At 40.2% G+C, this 15,480-nt stretch overlaps 1 protein-coding gene across 1 annotated transcript in view; it reads left to right on the plus strand.

The window, feature by feature from the left end:
* LOC136845036 (uncharacterized) overlaps positions 1 to 15,480 on the plus strand; it is a 91,367-nt gene that overhangs the window by 73,357 nt on the left and 2,530 nt on the right.

Below are 15,480 nucleotides of genomic sequence, written 5' to 3' on the forward strand. Positions count from 1 at the left end.
TGAATCTCCCGCTCTGAACCTGACTGCTTTCAGACCATCAAAACTTGGTCAGAGCGAAGGGGTTTTCTGGCCAGGTGGCACGGGCCATCGCTAGAGCCAGAAGTTCTTCATCTAAGGATATATCTAGCGAAGTGAGCAACCTTCAAAGGTTGGTGTAGAAAGAAGGGCTTTTTCCTCTTCCTCTATCACTGTGAGCCAGGTTGGATTTTCTCCTTTACTTAAGAGAAAAACTCGATATAGCAGTTCCGACTATCAAGTGTTATCGAGCATGCTTTCGATTGTATTCAGACACAGAGGATTAGCTTTGTCTGACAACAAGGGACCTCCACGATCTTGAGCTCTTTCCAAGGCGTCCAAGGTTCCTCAGCTAATTCCCCTGCTTGGAACTTGGGCGTAATGCTCAAGTTTTTGATGTTTAGTCCTTTTGAGCCTCTCCACTCTGCATCTCTTAAGGATGTTACTTAAAACGGCATTCCTCTGGCAAAGAGAGTGAGCGAAGTTCGGTCAGGCCGTCATGTGGGCTTCAAGGAACACAATGCTGTCTATTCTTTAAGCCCTAAGTTCTTGGCTAAGAATGATAGGTCTTCTAACCCTTGGCCTAGACACTTTGAAATTAAAGGTTTGCAGACCTTATTGGACAGGAACCTGAGGGAGTTCTATGTCCAGTTAGAGCTCTCAAGTACTACCTTAAAGAACACAGGACACTCGTGGTCCCTTGGATGTTTTATGGTGTTCTGTGAGGCAACCAGTTAAACCTATGTCGAAGAATGCACTGGCATTCTTCATTAGGGACGTCATGGGAGGCACACTCTAGTTGTGACGACTCAACTTCAAGTTGTTGAGAGTTACGCAGCTCCACGAGGTGAGGGCAGTTGCTACCTCCATGGCGTTCAAGGAAAATATGGTACTCAGTGACATTTTTAGTGCCACATTTTGGCGAAGTCAATTCGGTGTTTGCCTCACACTCTTGGCAAGATGTTTAGGTAGCATACGAAAATTGCTTTTCGCTGGGACCATACATTGCTGCTTCAGCAACCTTGGGGACAGGGGGTAACTCTGATCCTATCCCCCTTTTTAATTGTGTTTTTGTGGTTGTTGGGTCGACTACTGGAGGCAGTCTTCCCAATCCTTTGCAAACTAACGCTTTAGGTGTTGGTTAGGTGGTTAGTAATGCTCTTTTGTCCTCTTTGTATGGTCTATGATCTAGTCACATTGTGGTCACGCCCCGTTGACAGATCATCTAGAAGTAGCCAGCTATATAGGTCACTACCTCGCTGGGGTCTCTAGTAAAGCAGAAGCAGACTAGAGTGGCAGTAACCACTCAGTCAGCTACGCTATCAGATAAGGAACCAAAATAATTTTACCAATACTTGGTTTTTCCTAATTCTTGGCTGTCTCTACCCCCTCCAAAGGTGGTATTCAGCTATATATATATCTGGCAGGTAAGTCTCATGAACAAAATGATATTTTAATGATAAAATAAAGTTTGTTCATACTTACCTAACAGATATATATATTCATATTGCCCTCCCTCCTCCCCTCAGGAGACAGTGGCGTTAGAAAATCTGAATAGAAAATGGGAATGGTTCCTGATACCGCCTCCCAGCGGCGGGAATGGGTACTAACACCTGACCGGCCACTCGTGTGCCGCGAAATTTGAAATTCTGTCGGACCTTGGAGAATACAGCTATATATATATCTGCCAGGTAAGTATGAACAAACTTTATTTTATCATTAAAATATCATTTTGTTGGAAAAAACATATCCCGAATTTTGTAGCCTCCACCAGGGTATTTCCACCATTTAATCTAATACAGTCTTATTAGCCTAGCCTACACTTTAAATTACTGTTACACATACTTGTATTTTTAATAATTCAGCTCTTTTTTTTATTCATGGAAAGTAGCTTGACAATTCAATACAGGTCATTGAATAACCACTGGACTTTCTAGCCTGCACTACAGTTACAAGTGCTGAACAAGTCTTGGGCTCGTGGCATCCACATTATACGGTGTACTCTTTGATTCAAATATCTGTGTGTATGGCTCTTTTGAAAAAAAGATCAACCTTAATTCATGTATCGCCAGTTTTCGATATATATATTCTTATAAATGCTTTTGTATTATACATTTCATTACATACCGGTCTGTGTTTTCAGTCTTCGTTTATGCTGTGTTTATTGTGCCGTCTTGGCTCAGTTCAGGATCTTTTCTTGCTTATGATTTGGCGTAAATGAATCTCTTGTACTTTATTTATCTGGACCAAGGTTAATTTCGATTTTATAACTTTTGGCATTTGCCATCTTTTTTTTAGTCGCTTATGACATTAAAATTTTTTCGTTTAAATTTAATAAGGATTCTTTACCTCATTAAAGATGATGTTATCGTTTGGGGCGTTTGTTTCAGTGTAAAAAAATCAAGATTCTCGTTTACCTTTTTCAGAAGATTTCAGCAAACTTGATCTCATATGTTCTTAGAAAAGAATAACTGATGGGTTAGCATGGTCTTCAAGACCAGGTGCTGATAATCCCAGTCTTTATATTTATCGTTTTGGATTAAAATTACATTTCCTGTTCTTTCAGAACGGATTTTCATTAAAAACTTTCTCTCCAATTTTAAACAACTCAGTTTCATCCAGTTGCAGATGCCATTTATAGTCAACCGGCTTCTCATTGTTTTTTCAGGTTACAACTTGCAGCATAAATTTATAATTTATTTCCTTGCCGATTTTTAGCCTTTTCCAAATGAAGGGTATAATGTAAAAGTATATCAGTCCGTTCTTCTCAACTCATTTTGTACTCTCTCTAAGCATGTACAGCCTGCAAGTTTGGACTTTCCTTAAATAGTAAAACAAGCTGTTGTTATCCGATTCAGTGATAAACAAAGCAACTTCAGTTTGTGTTGCATCCATTCTTGGCTATATCACATTCATCAACCCAGCTTTACAAAATTAATACTTTTATCATTCTCTGTTATTTTGTTTGACCAGATGATCTTTTAAAGTTTGGAGGAAAAGAACTGAGGGGTGAGTCTCTCGTTCGGGGTTATTGCGCTGCAACCTGGGCAGATTGAGGTTTAAAAATATTTTCCATAAATATGGTGGTATTTCAGTGTCAATTTATTTACCCCATTTGCAAATCAAATTTGATAAGCAAGTTGAACAAATTGTTTTATTTTCAGACACTTACTTGAGTATTTTGATGCTTTAACTGGCATTTAGTCCTTGAAAATGAGATGAAAAATACAATATTCTTTCTATTTCTCATAAAATTCTCTTGAATGAGCAAGGGTTTTTTGAATAATGCCAGAATTCCAGAAGACAAATCAACCCTTTTGTAGGCTTGGTCTGTATGAATATTTGATTGGTTTACTGTTTTACAGAAATTAAATAGTTTGAAAGCTAAAGTTTTGACATTCTTCCATTTTTCTAAGACAGGTCCACCATCATGAACTTATTATTATTATTTTATTAGCCATTAAGATGATAGGCCACTGCTTTTCTTACTAGTTATGATAGTAGGATCCACTTTCCTGCAAACAATCCTCACATGTAGTATGTCGATTTTCCCCCCACAGTTTGGGAATGGTTTCATTTCAAATAAGTAGCAAAGGTATGAAGGAAATCTCATTTTCAGTCAGTTAAGGAAGAACAAGTAAATTAATAAATATTTGCATTAACATCAAGGCATGACAGTTAATTCCATTTTAAATCTCAGTTACGTTTATTCCAAAATGTTTTGGCGGCTGAAGGATTACATTTATCTACTGACTTTGGTCCTGGAAAATAGAAAATTGGGAGTGGATTTATTGGATACATTTATTATGTTCTTTCAAGTGCAAGATAACAGTCCCTTTTGACCGCCATGACTGGATTGTTGACCGTTATCTTGTCAAATGGTAATCAATTTATTATTTCTTGATGAATGGCCATGTTGGCGATATAAGAACTACAATTCATCCCAATGAAGCCTCCATCTTATAAAGCTGGACTAAAGAAGAAAAGGTCCAGGAAGGATGGATTTGTAGATGGAGGCGCTGTCTGTTTTAAGAATAACCTAACTTTATTGTTTTATAGTTCATTTTTTTAAGGAGAACTGAATGAGAACCAACGTTTCTTGTTTTCAGAAGATATCAGACATAACTCATCAGGCACAGTTGAATTTCTGTTGATCCGATCATACAGTATTATAAACCTGTTTATTATCACGCCAAGTGGATTAATAGCTGTATGAACAAGATGATGACCAGGTCAGAAAACTGTGGACAAGAAAACGTAATTCTTTTTCCTAGATAAAATGAGGAGAAGATTTGTTAGCAAAGTTAGAATATTTCTGTAGTTTCTTGGAAAATAGGTCAAACAGTTCTGGCATCGACAACTTTAGGACTCAATGTTTAGAAAAAGAAACTCCAAATATTCTGTCCGACTTTTAATTAAAGCTCAAACTCTTGAAAGTGTTTTTAAATATTTCTAAAAAAATGGAAGAAAAAAAGATATTGGAACTATTGCAATGGATATTGAATCCATGATTCAAGCAAATTGAAGATAGAAGACTGACAAACAAAAGTTTGAATTGAAACAAATAACTTTGAGGCTTTTAAAAAAATGTAAATTTGTTTGCTAAGCATTCATGCACAACAAACATATGTTTGAACTAGATAACCAGGGACCTTCAAACATCCAGTTGATATACATAAACTGTTTTTCAACTGACCAATTGCACTGGACCAGTAAAGATCAACCATCATATACTACTCTGTATACGGTTTTTACATATAATTATAAAAGTTCATGTCATATCAATAAAATAAAACGTTTTTGTAAAGTTTAAGGAGCTATTATAATTTTGCTGAAGTTTCATTTTTGTTATGTCTTCCTAACCTTAAAGTCACCACAAGATCTAAAGTTCTCCACATCCTTTTCTATTGGGCACATACAGGAACATTCCAACATAACGGGATATAAAACATATGAAAATTTCAGTTTCTGGTAAAATATCTTTTCCTACATATTTTCAACAAGTTTTGATGATTTACTAATGAATAACAGTCAGATTAGGTAATTCATCTTTATTTCTTAGATTGTATTTAACTTTTACTGAATATTACAGTAACTCTACAGAATAGCAAATTAGACTTTACCTTTAGAAATTTTTCCTTCTATATGTGCAATTTTCAAGTGTTGCTATCTAGTTTTATTTTAATGGGAGAAAAATCTATTTTCATGTTTTTTAGTTCTTCAAAGAGATCTCTTGATCCCTAAGTTTATGGTTGACGGATGGACCCAGTATTTCCTCTTTGCTGTTTTCCAGCAATTGACACAGTCACAAAGTACCTTATAGCGACTGGTGCAGGCCCAATTTAATCGTCCGCCCATATATGTAAAAACCTAAATTAAGATAAAGCTCTTTTTGCCACAGGCTCCTCCGCTTGTAGTGTGTAAAAAAAGGCAGCCCGTAACTGCATTACTTCCCTTACAGATAAACATTTTTTCATTTCCTTGGGTCTGAAACCCGTTTTCTGTGTTGTTACAATGTACTTTTTCTATGGGCCAGAAGAACTTATGGTAGTAAGAAAGGTTTATTTTAGATTTCAGAAGTTTAAAATTTATATTTCGTCTAAAGAAGATAGGAAAGGATTTGATAAAGGAATTATAGCATGAGTGTGCATGATTTATAATATATACCAGTGAAATGTTTTTCTTTTTGTTGATGGAAATTGCAATGAAAATATTTTTTCAGTATTAATTACTAAAAAATATACTTTTCTGTTATCTTTTGATGATTTAACATTTGTCCATGTTAAACTTCCTATTTCATATAAGTAACTTACCAAGTAATTACATGGGTATAGTTTCAACTTATTTGGCAGCCTTTATTTAAAAGATTTGCAGTTTCTGTCATAAATTAACAGGAGTACTCTGTCACGACTCTGGCAGAAAACCCATTCTGTTTCTGCCAGCTCTGACATTGGGAGTTTGTTGCAGCTTTTGTTTACTGATTTTGGTTCAGTATGGCTGGATTTTGGTGAAGTATCTTGTTGCTTATTTTGAGTAGCCTTCAAACTTTGATAGCTCTCCTCAGTTTTCTAGTTTTTGCTGTTATTTTTATTAGTTCATCTAGTTTTTGCTACTCTAAATAAAGGTTGCTAAAACATTGATCAAATCTTCATATGACCCTTGAAAAGAAGACATATTTGCAGGAAGTGTAGGGTGTTGTTTTGTAGTAAGGAGGAACTGGTGCTGAATGTAATGATTGCCCACAGCTGCAGTGCAAGTAAGTTGAAGTGGTCAAGGTATCAACAAAATCTCACCAAGAGAAGTTCTTGATAGAAGGAGAATGGATGGTTTCCAGCACCAAGAAATGTGCTTTCTTAGTAAGTCTAGGTTAGAAGCGTTCTGCTATTCCTTCTTCCCCCTTCCCACTTTTTCTCCTGCTACCAGCCCTCCTGTTTTAATCCACCTACCCTGGGCCTGACTACCTTGCTTCCGAAATTTGCCATTGCCAGTCTTGAGCTCAGATTTAACAAGATTTTAATTCTAAAGTAGTGAATGCAGTGAAGTGGAGGTGGTGGCTACATGAGTCCCTTTGGTTCTCCAAGACCAAGGCCACTGCATACACAGCTTTGTTCTGGGAGAAGATATACCAGAAGTCCAATAGGAGGATCATGGGGTTGGCAGATTTGGGTCAGCTTGCCCTCAGAGAACCTGTTTGCGTTCCCAGGTATAGGCAGACAGCCTGGAAAGGCATCTGGACAGGAGAGTTTTATGCAAGTGGAGGAGGTGGCTTCTCGTCCCGCCAATTCTCCTAGACGAAAGTCACTGTCCTGCTCCCCTGAACCTGGGAAAAGACATGCCGGAAGTCTAAGGGAGGCTGGTGAGGTTTTCCCACGGGTTGCTGCCCCCTCAGTCAAACCTGTTGCACGTATATCCCAGGTTTCGATAGACAGCCACTGGAAAGGCGTCTTGGATGTCCTCCAGTTGTCGTCTGACTCTCTAGACTCCAGTCCGGACTTGGAAGCACCATAAGTGCTTTCTAGATTCATCTCGTCCATTGAAGAGGCTCGCAGGTGATACTAACAGCTCTTCTCTGCTGCCCAGCTTGCAGTTTAAGGAGCTGGGCGCAGTCCTCAAGCTTTATGAGGCGCATTGGACAGCTGGAGTATTTCTCTCTTGAGCGTACTTCTTTTGGGCACCAGTATTTGGCTCCCAAGCACCCAACAATCCCTCTCAGGTGCCTGTTGTCTTTGTTCAAGCGCCCGTCTTCTCACAAGCGCCCGGCGCCAACTCTTCATTACCAATACCCTGCTTGGAGCGCCAAGTGCCCATTTCCGACCTCATATCACCTAGCCTATGCAGCTTTCCTTCAGTCTTTGCAGGTGAGCTCTCTTCCCTTTTTTGGCTCTAACTAGCCATGGTCCCACCTACCTTGACCTTCCTGATGAGGAGCCATGCAGCTGACAGATCTAAGCTCCTCACAGTGGTGCTTTCCTCATCTTCTAGGAAGGGACTCGAGGAGATTGAAGTTTGGCTTTCTGCTAAGAGGGAGCAAGGTAAGGCTTCCTTCATTTTGCCTTGCTTGCGCTTAATCTGTAGGAGTGTTCTTTTCAACTCCACCGGGGAAGCTCCTTCCCAATGCTCTATGTTTTCATCGGCAAAAATTGTTTTTCACCGGCAGAACTTGACCTCTTTGAGTTGCTTGAAGCTTTCAGTTTCTTGGACTGGTTGATAAGAGCTCTAGCCAAGAAGATTAAAGATGGCAATGATTTGGTTGGAGACTTTCCCTCGGACTGGCTAGGAGTCTTTTTTTTTTTTTTTTTTTTTTTTTTTTCAGACAGGACCATCAGGGATGGCTTTTTTGAACTTGTGGCTCTTTTCTCCATGGGGGTTTTGAAGAAATGAGTTTTTTAGTGCTCCCTTTCTACTAAAGGAGTCACTCAGGCCCAGAAGTCGGACCTCCAATAGAAGTCTACTTCTGGTGCATTCTTCCAGACACCCCAAGGATTCGTCTGCGTTTGTTCTTAAGATGGTCTCTCCTCTCCGCGTACATCCCTTTCATGGGAGTAAGCCCATCCAGTCTAGGGCCTGCTCCAATGTCTGCTTCTTGGCCAGTTCTATCAAGAGGACCTCAAGTCCTTGCCCAGAAAGGAGGAAAAAGTCCTCCATGCATAAGTGGAAGCCAGTCTTCTCGAGTTTTGGGAGAAGTGGAGTATCAGGGGAACAGAACAGTGGATTGTCAAAGTTTTGAGGGAGCAAAACTCCATTCCGTTCATGGAGAGCCCCCTTTAGTCCATTCTCCCTTCGTTTTGACGGCCTTCTCAAGAGGCTTAGAAAAACATTCGGCCCTTTTGGAGGAGGTCTCTTCTCTCCTTCAAAAGAGAGCCATAGAAGGAGTTGAGGACATCAACTCAGAAGGCTTCTACTTCCATTTGTTTGTGGTCCCCAAATCATCGGGGTTTGGAGACCAGTCTTCAGCATAAGCACCCTCAGTCTCTTCGTCCGGAAGACGAAGTTCAGATGGAGATGAACCAGTCAGTCCTTTCACGAGGGCAATTCGATGATAACCTTGGATATGCAGGACACATGCTTCCACTTCCCCATCCATCCAGGCTCCAGGAAGTATCTAAGGCTCGTCTTACAGGACACTCTCTCAGGCGGCCCACATCAGTGTCTAAACTCCTGTCCTCTCTTGGAGTGCCTGGCGACAGCTAAAATCTTCCAGTTTCAGGCTCTTTGCTTGAGCCTCTCTACGGCACCTCAAGTGTCCACTCGAGTCCTCGCTCCTCTAACAAATGACTTCCATTTGTAGGCATAAACGACAGTCTATATCTGGACGACTTGCCTCTTGATCCCCTTCAAGGGAAAGGTGCACGAAGGACTTGACCATCTCCCCTCTCAGGACTGGGAATTATCATCTACCTTCAGAAGTCCCAGTTGGCCCTGTCGCAGGTTCCTCTATGTGGGGATGAGTCCCAACTCTAGGACTTTTAAGGCTTTTCCATCTGCCAAGAGAATCACCAGCTGCCTTCAAACGATCAACAAGTTTCTAGCCCTTTCGTCTTACTCACCCCATCAATGGGTGAGCCTACTGGGGACTCTGTCGTCCATCAAGACATTCGTCAGGTTAGGCAAACTTCATATGAGAGTTTGGCAATTCTACCTCAAGGCCAACTGGGACAGGGAAACACCGCCGGACACCTATACAATTCCCATAAACCTGGAGTTCAGGTCGGACTGGCAGTGGTGGCAGTCTGAATGTAGACTTTTGGAAGGAAAGCCCTTCATCCTCCAAGCCCAGACCTAGACTTCTATTCAGACTCCAACCTAGAATTTTATTCAGACTCCTCGATTCTAGGTTGGGGAGTCCTCTTGGGGAACCAGGAAGTTTCCAGGATGTGGTGGCCAGAAGAACAGATTCTTCACATCAGCGTCAGAAAGCTGAAAACAGTTCACTTAGGGATTCATTGCTTCTCAATCCTTGTTCACAACAAGACTGTGATAGTCCATTCAGTCAATACCACAGCCCTAACGCACATACGAAAGCGAGGCGTCACTCACTTACTGTATATTCTCTCTGCCAGACAGCTAGAGACCTATTGTGGACAGATCAAAATCGAGTGAACCAAGTCACTCGATTTATTCAGGGCAAAGTAAATATTCTGGTGGACGAACTGAGCCCATCCCCTGGTCTATCGGAATCTGCAAAATATGGGGCAAGCCGACATTGGACTTGTTTGCCACCTCATGGAACCATCGCTTTCCTTCCTCTATTTTGTTCGGCCTGGACCCTCTAACATGGGCAACAGATGCCATCCTGCTAGAATGGTATTACTTAGTCCTCTAAGCCTTTCCACCTTTCAACATGGTCAGGGAAGTGCTGAACAAATCTTGGGTTCATCACAGTGTTACGATGACTCATAGCCCGTTCCGACCTATGAAAGAATGGTTCCAGACCTGCTACGTTTGTGGGTGGACTTTATGAGACTCCTTCCCCAAAAACTGTGTCTACTTAGACAACCTCACTTTGAGAGATACCAAAGGGTTGTCCTCTCTTGGCCTGACAGTCTTCAGATTGTCCGGAAACTTGTCAGAGCGTAAAGATTTTCAAGATGTGCTGCAGAGGTTATTGCAAGATGCAGGCATTGATTGCCTATCCGTGTCTTCAAGGCTAAGTGGACAATTTTCCAAAGCTGGTGTCTCAGAATAGTGTCTTCTTGAGATGCCGGTGACACAAATTGTGGATTTCCTTCTTTACCCAAGGAGATCTAGGCATCTCTTGTTCTCCACCATTAAGGGGTGTAGAGCTGTGTTTAGCTCAGTGTTTAAACACGGGTCCTTAATACAAGTCTCTCATTTGAACCCCTTAGTTCCTCTTCTTGGAGAAACCTTACTCGGAAAACTCCTAGTGGTTGTGGATACTGTTAGCATATTAATGAGTTCAAAGCCATCAATAAAGGGTCAATTTTATCACGAGACACAGTTTGCTACTTTATCCTTGGATTTTTGCCAAGAACGAGGACCCTTCCAAGCCCTGGACCCCCTGTTCTTTCTCCATTAAGTCCTTAACGGATACCTTGGCTCTGAAGAAGACGAGTTCCTTTTCCTGCTAGGGTTTTAAGTTATTACCTGACCAGGACCAAGAAGGTTAGGGGACCATCCAGTAACCTCTGGTGCTCTGTCAATAGCCCTCTGACTAAGAACGCATTGTCCTTCGACAAAGACTTAATTTCTTAGATGCACTCTCAGATTCAGGAGGACATTTTGCCTACTTTTAAAGTCAAAGCTCATGACATAAGGGCAATCTCAACCTTACTGGCTTTCAGACACATATGTCCCTCACTTCCATTATTCAGGCAACATACTGGAAGTGCAAACCAATCATCGAGTCTCACTATTTGAAAGAAGTTGAAACAGTGTCTGAAAATTGCAGTACCCTGGGACCATTTTCAGTGGCTGGCATAGTATCAGAGGAGGAAGAATAAGAATCTCTTTTTTTCTTATTATCTCTTCGCCCTGAAGTAAGGTGTCAAATTTTCTGGAGCCAGCGGGTACAGTGTACCTGGAGGACCCACCAGTCTCAGTGGGTGGGTTGTGGTTTTTTCAATGTAGGTGAAAGCGTTGTTTGGTTATTTTGTATATTGGTACTGTGCCAGGACAAGGGCACTTGTGCATGATTTTCCAGCAATCAAGCCTACCCTCCACTGCAAAGCTCCCACTTAAGTAGAGGTGACCCATGGCTCGACCGCCACGCCAGTACAGGTTAAGATGAGCACCAACCAGAGGCAGTTTTCACCTGCAGTAGCTCTCTTACCAGGTAAGGAAACAACAAGCATTGTTTCAATGCTAGCAAACTTTTCTATTTCAAATTCATTACTATTACTTAATGTTTTGAAGTAGAATATAGCCACGTGTCCCACCTCCTGTCAATGTGGGATTCAGCTACATAATTACTTGCTAAGTTACTTTTATGAAAATGTTATTTTCATAATAAAGTTAAGTTTCATATATACATACCAAGTAATTACAGAATCGGAGCCCGCCCTCCTCCCCTCTCATGGACATGAGGCACAAACTGAATGAGGTTTTCTGCTTAGTCTTTCCAGTACTCCCGTTAGTAGGCGGGGCTTGTCACCTACACGAAACTATTGAAGTGGTGTCACGATTTTTTAAATAAAGGCTTCCGCACGAGTTAAAACTATAGCTATGTAGTTACTCGGTAAGTATATATGAAACTTAATTTTGTCATGAAAAGAAAATTTTTGTATAGAAAAATTCATTTTAGTTTCTTGCCTCACTATGATTATTTTTCACCCTATTTCAGGATAAAAAAAGAAAATCACCAAAAATATTGAAAAAGAATCATTAAAAACTGTAGGCTGAGTTCCTTTTTGTGATTTAATTAACATTGAATATTGAAAAAGATGGAAAGGTTTAAGTGGAAATACAAAATCAAATAGATTGGAAAATGAGTTTTTTTTTTTTTTTTCTCTTTTTTTTTCTCTCCCTGCTGTACAGAAAATGGGTATAAAGACAAAAACACTGTATCCACAATCAACAAAGTGCTTATACCTCTGGCAACATTAAACCCAGGTGGTGTAGTACTTATGTTTATTTATTTGTGATTTTACATTTATTACATCTTATACAGGCAGTCATGGCCATCGCATGTGATGAGCGTCTATCACAGTCACCGGTATCCACCATCATTAAGGACGAGAAACGGATAATGGACGCTGTAGAGGCATCTGCTTCAATTCATTCGACGATTATAACTAAGAAGAGGGCAGGTCCTTTGGAGGAAATGGAGCATAGACTGGTCATGTGGATGGAGGACCAGGTACAAAAGTGTATGCCTCTCAGCCTCTTGACCATTCAAACAAAGGCGCGCTTGCTTTTCGAGGAACTAAAAAAACATTATGATGACACCCACAGCAAAGGTTTTGTAGCAAGTCGTGGATGGTTTCATCGTTTCAAAACCCGCCATAATTTTCATAGTTTGAACATTAGCGGTGAAGCATCAAGTGCTGATGCCAAAGGAGCTGCTAAATTTAAGGATGCTTTGCTCAGGTTCATTGCTAGTGAAGGGTACTTGCCAGATCAAATCTTTAATGTTGATGAAACAGGACTGTATTGGAAGCGAATGCCTGAACGGTCCTACATCCACTAAAGAGGCAAAAACGATGCCCGGGTTTAAGACTTACAAAGATGAACTGACTCTTCTACTTGGGGGAAATGTGGCTGGGTATAAACTCAAGCCATTCACGATTTATCACTCTGCAAATCCGAGGGCATTAGCAGGAATCAGCAAACATATGCTTCCTGTGTATTACCGGTATAATAAGAAAGCACGGATGACTGCACACCTATTTGAAGACTGGTTTGTGCATTGCTTTGTTCCAGAAGTGAAGGAATATTGTAGGGAAAACAACATCCCCTTCAAAATTCTGCTGATTCTGGACGATGCTCCCAGCCACCCTCAGCACATCGGAGATATTAACGAGAATGTAAAAGTTGTGTTTCTGCCACCAAACACAGCTTCTCTCATACAACCCATGGATCAGGGTGCTGTGGCTACGTTCAAGGCTTATTATCTTTGGAACACGTTTGCGCAGGCTGTTGAGGCTATGGATAATAAGGACAAAGATCTCAGAACTTTCTGGAAGGAATTCAATGTTCTGAACGCCATTTTGAACATCGGAAGGGCATGGAAGGAGGTAACGAAAGAGTGTATGAATGGGATATGGAAAAATCTGCTAAAAATGTATGTGAACTCAGTTAAAGGTTTTGATAAGGATGGAGCGGTTGTGGAAATTAATAAAAAGATTGTGTCTCTTGGGAAAAGTTTAGGTTTAAAACTTGAAGAGGAAGATATCCAAGAACTCTTAGATGTACAAGATGTAGAGCTAACAGCAGAAGATTTAATTGAACTTGCAGAAGAGAGAAAAGGAGCAGAAGAGGAAGAAGAAAGTGAAGAAGAGCCAGAGCAAAAGTTTACGCCGAAAAAAATGGCAGAGGCATTTGCCGCAATTGAGTACGGAATGAAACTTTTCAGTAAATTGGATGTGGACTTGGAACACTTTGCTAAAGTTGAGAGAGGAGTTCAAGATGTTCTTGCATGTTACAGAGTCATTTATGAGGAACAAAAAAAATGCACTGTGCAAGCCACTATGGATTACTTCCTTAAGGAAACAGCTCCAGTGCCATCGCCTTCCACCACATTTGAGCCTCAACCCTCTCATGAACTAAAAGTCGAAGAAATAAAAGTTGAAGAGGAGCAAATTGATGAACCTGCTGCTTTATTGTCACCATCCTGCTCTTCCAATATTTAGTTCAATGTAGCCATCAATAGCCTGACATCATTCAAGTATGCCGACGACGGACCAAATCTTGTCGAGTACAGTACATTTCCAATTCTTGTTTGTGTTATGCAGTTTCTTTGTGTTATCATAAGTCTTGTTTGTTGGTGCACTGGCAGCGAAATCTCCCATCTGCATTGAACCTCCAGAATTAGTTGATATTAATGCAGTAATTACAAACTAATTAAAAATTAAAAAAGAATTAACAGCATAGTACAGTATATGTATAGATTATATAGTGTAGGCTAGGCTGCTTCCGAGTTATGATATTTTCAAGTAACAATGGGGCCATTGTAACATATCACCATCGTAACTAGACTACTACCTGTCTATATATTACAGATGGCTACTGTCATACTGTTAACATAAAAGTAAAGCAAGTTAATTTGTAGCAAAAACCTTGCTATCACAAAAAATTGTGTTCATTTTCGTACATTTGGTAGCATGCTAATGGAGTGTTTAGGGGCCCTGGCTTTTCGATAAGTAACAAAATCCATTAAGGAAGACCAATAGCATAGGCTATGTGATACCCTAGAAAAAATCTTTCTCGTTCAGTCTTCCTCCTCATGTTATGCATTTTTTCATTTTAGGTTGTAAGGATGGTCTTTTGAGCTCTTAAGTGCATTAATGAGTGGAGCAACAGAGATAGGGTTAGTAAAACATGAAAAGAAAAAAATTTGATTTTATATGGAAAAAGTAGCTACAGTGCTGTACTGATTTTGGCACTCCCATGTAAAAAATTTAGTCATCGTCTCATTCAAATTGGGTATGCGCACCAGCTTCATTTACCTTTGAGCTGAATCTTTTGACTGTTAGCAATGAGAAACAATTACAGCAAAAGTGCAAGCATTGACTCGAGTTTACCACAATGGAAATTATAGAAAAATATCTGCCCATAAAATTATAGATGGCTTTTATTTACAACAACAGGAAAATTTGAAGGCAACATCTAGTACCATCTACACCTTTTCACCCTCAATTTAGAAAAATGAACCCTTTAACGACCAAAGATCCCATATGGGATCTTTAAAATAGCTACTTTGTGGTAGTCGTAGCTGACAGGTTTGAGGAAGTATGAAGTTGATGCTTTGGCAACTCATAGCTGCACCCCTCTGCTCTTCGAATCAGCCAATCACAAGCCGCTTGCCTCTTTCACCAAGTCTGTAAGGCATTCAAGAGACACCTTACTCCTGCTCTGGTCAGAATATGGTCAAGATGTGCCTCTGCCACCTCCACGGATCTCTCCCCCTCCACAACCTTCGTAATCATGGTAAGTACACAGTGACTTTGAAATAGTGAAGCCTAGTGATGTACCTTCCTTTTTATGTGGATTTGAAGTGCTATAGTGTTACTGAAGTGTTGTAATGACTAATGAAAAAGTATAGATCCCACATGGGATACTTTGGTCAAGTTTAGACGGAGAAAGCTCATCCCACATGGGATCTTTTGGACCGTAACGGTTAAACCAGCCGGCAGAATACGACACCTAACAAATTTTGTTAGTGCTTGTTTTATACAATTGTGAATAATTTTAACATTATATCTAGAAATAATAGTGATGATTTAGAGATATTAGGCTCATGTTCATATAAATTATTACCTTACAAGGGAGTGAATGATAGGTTTTTGA

This window comes from Macrobrachium rosenbergii, chromosome 13 (assembly GCF_040412425.1).
Source record: "Macrobrachium rosenbergii isolate ZJJX-2024 chromosome 13, ASM4041242v1, whole genome shotgun sequence".
In the NCBI taxonomy this organism is placed as follows: Eukaryota; Metazoa; Arthropoda; class Malacostraca; order Decapoda; family Palaemonidae; genus Macrobrachium; species Macrobrachium rosenbergii.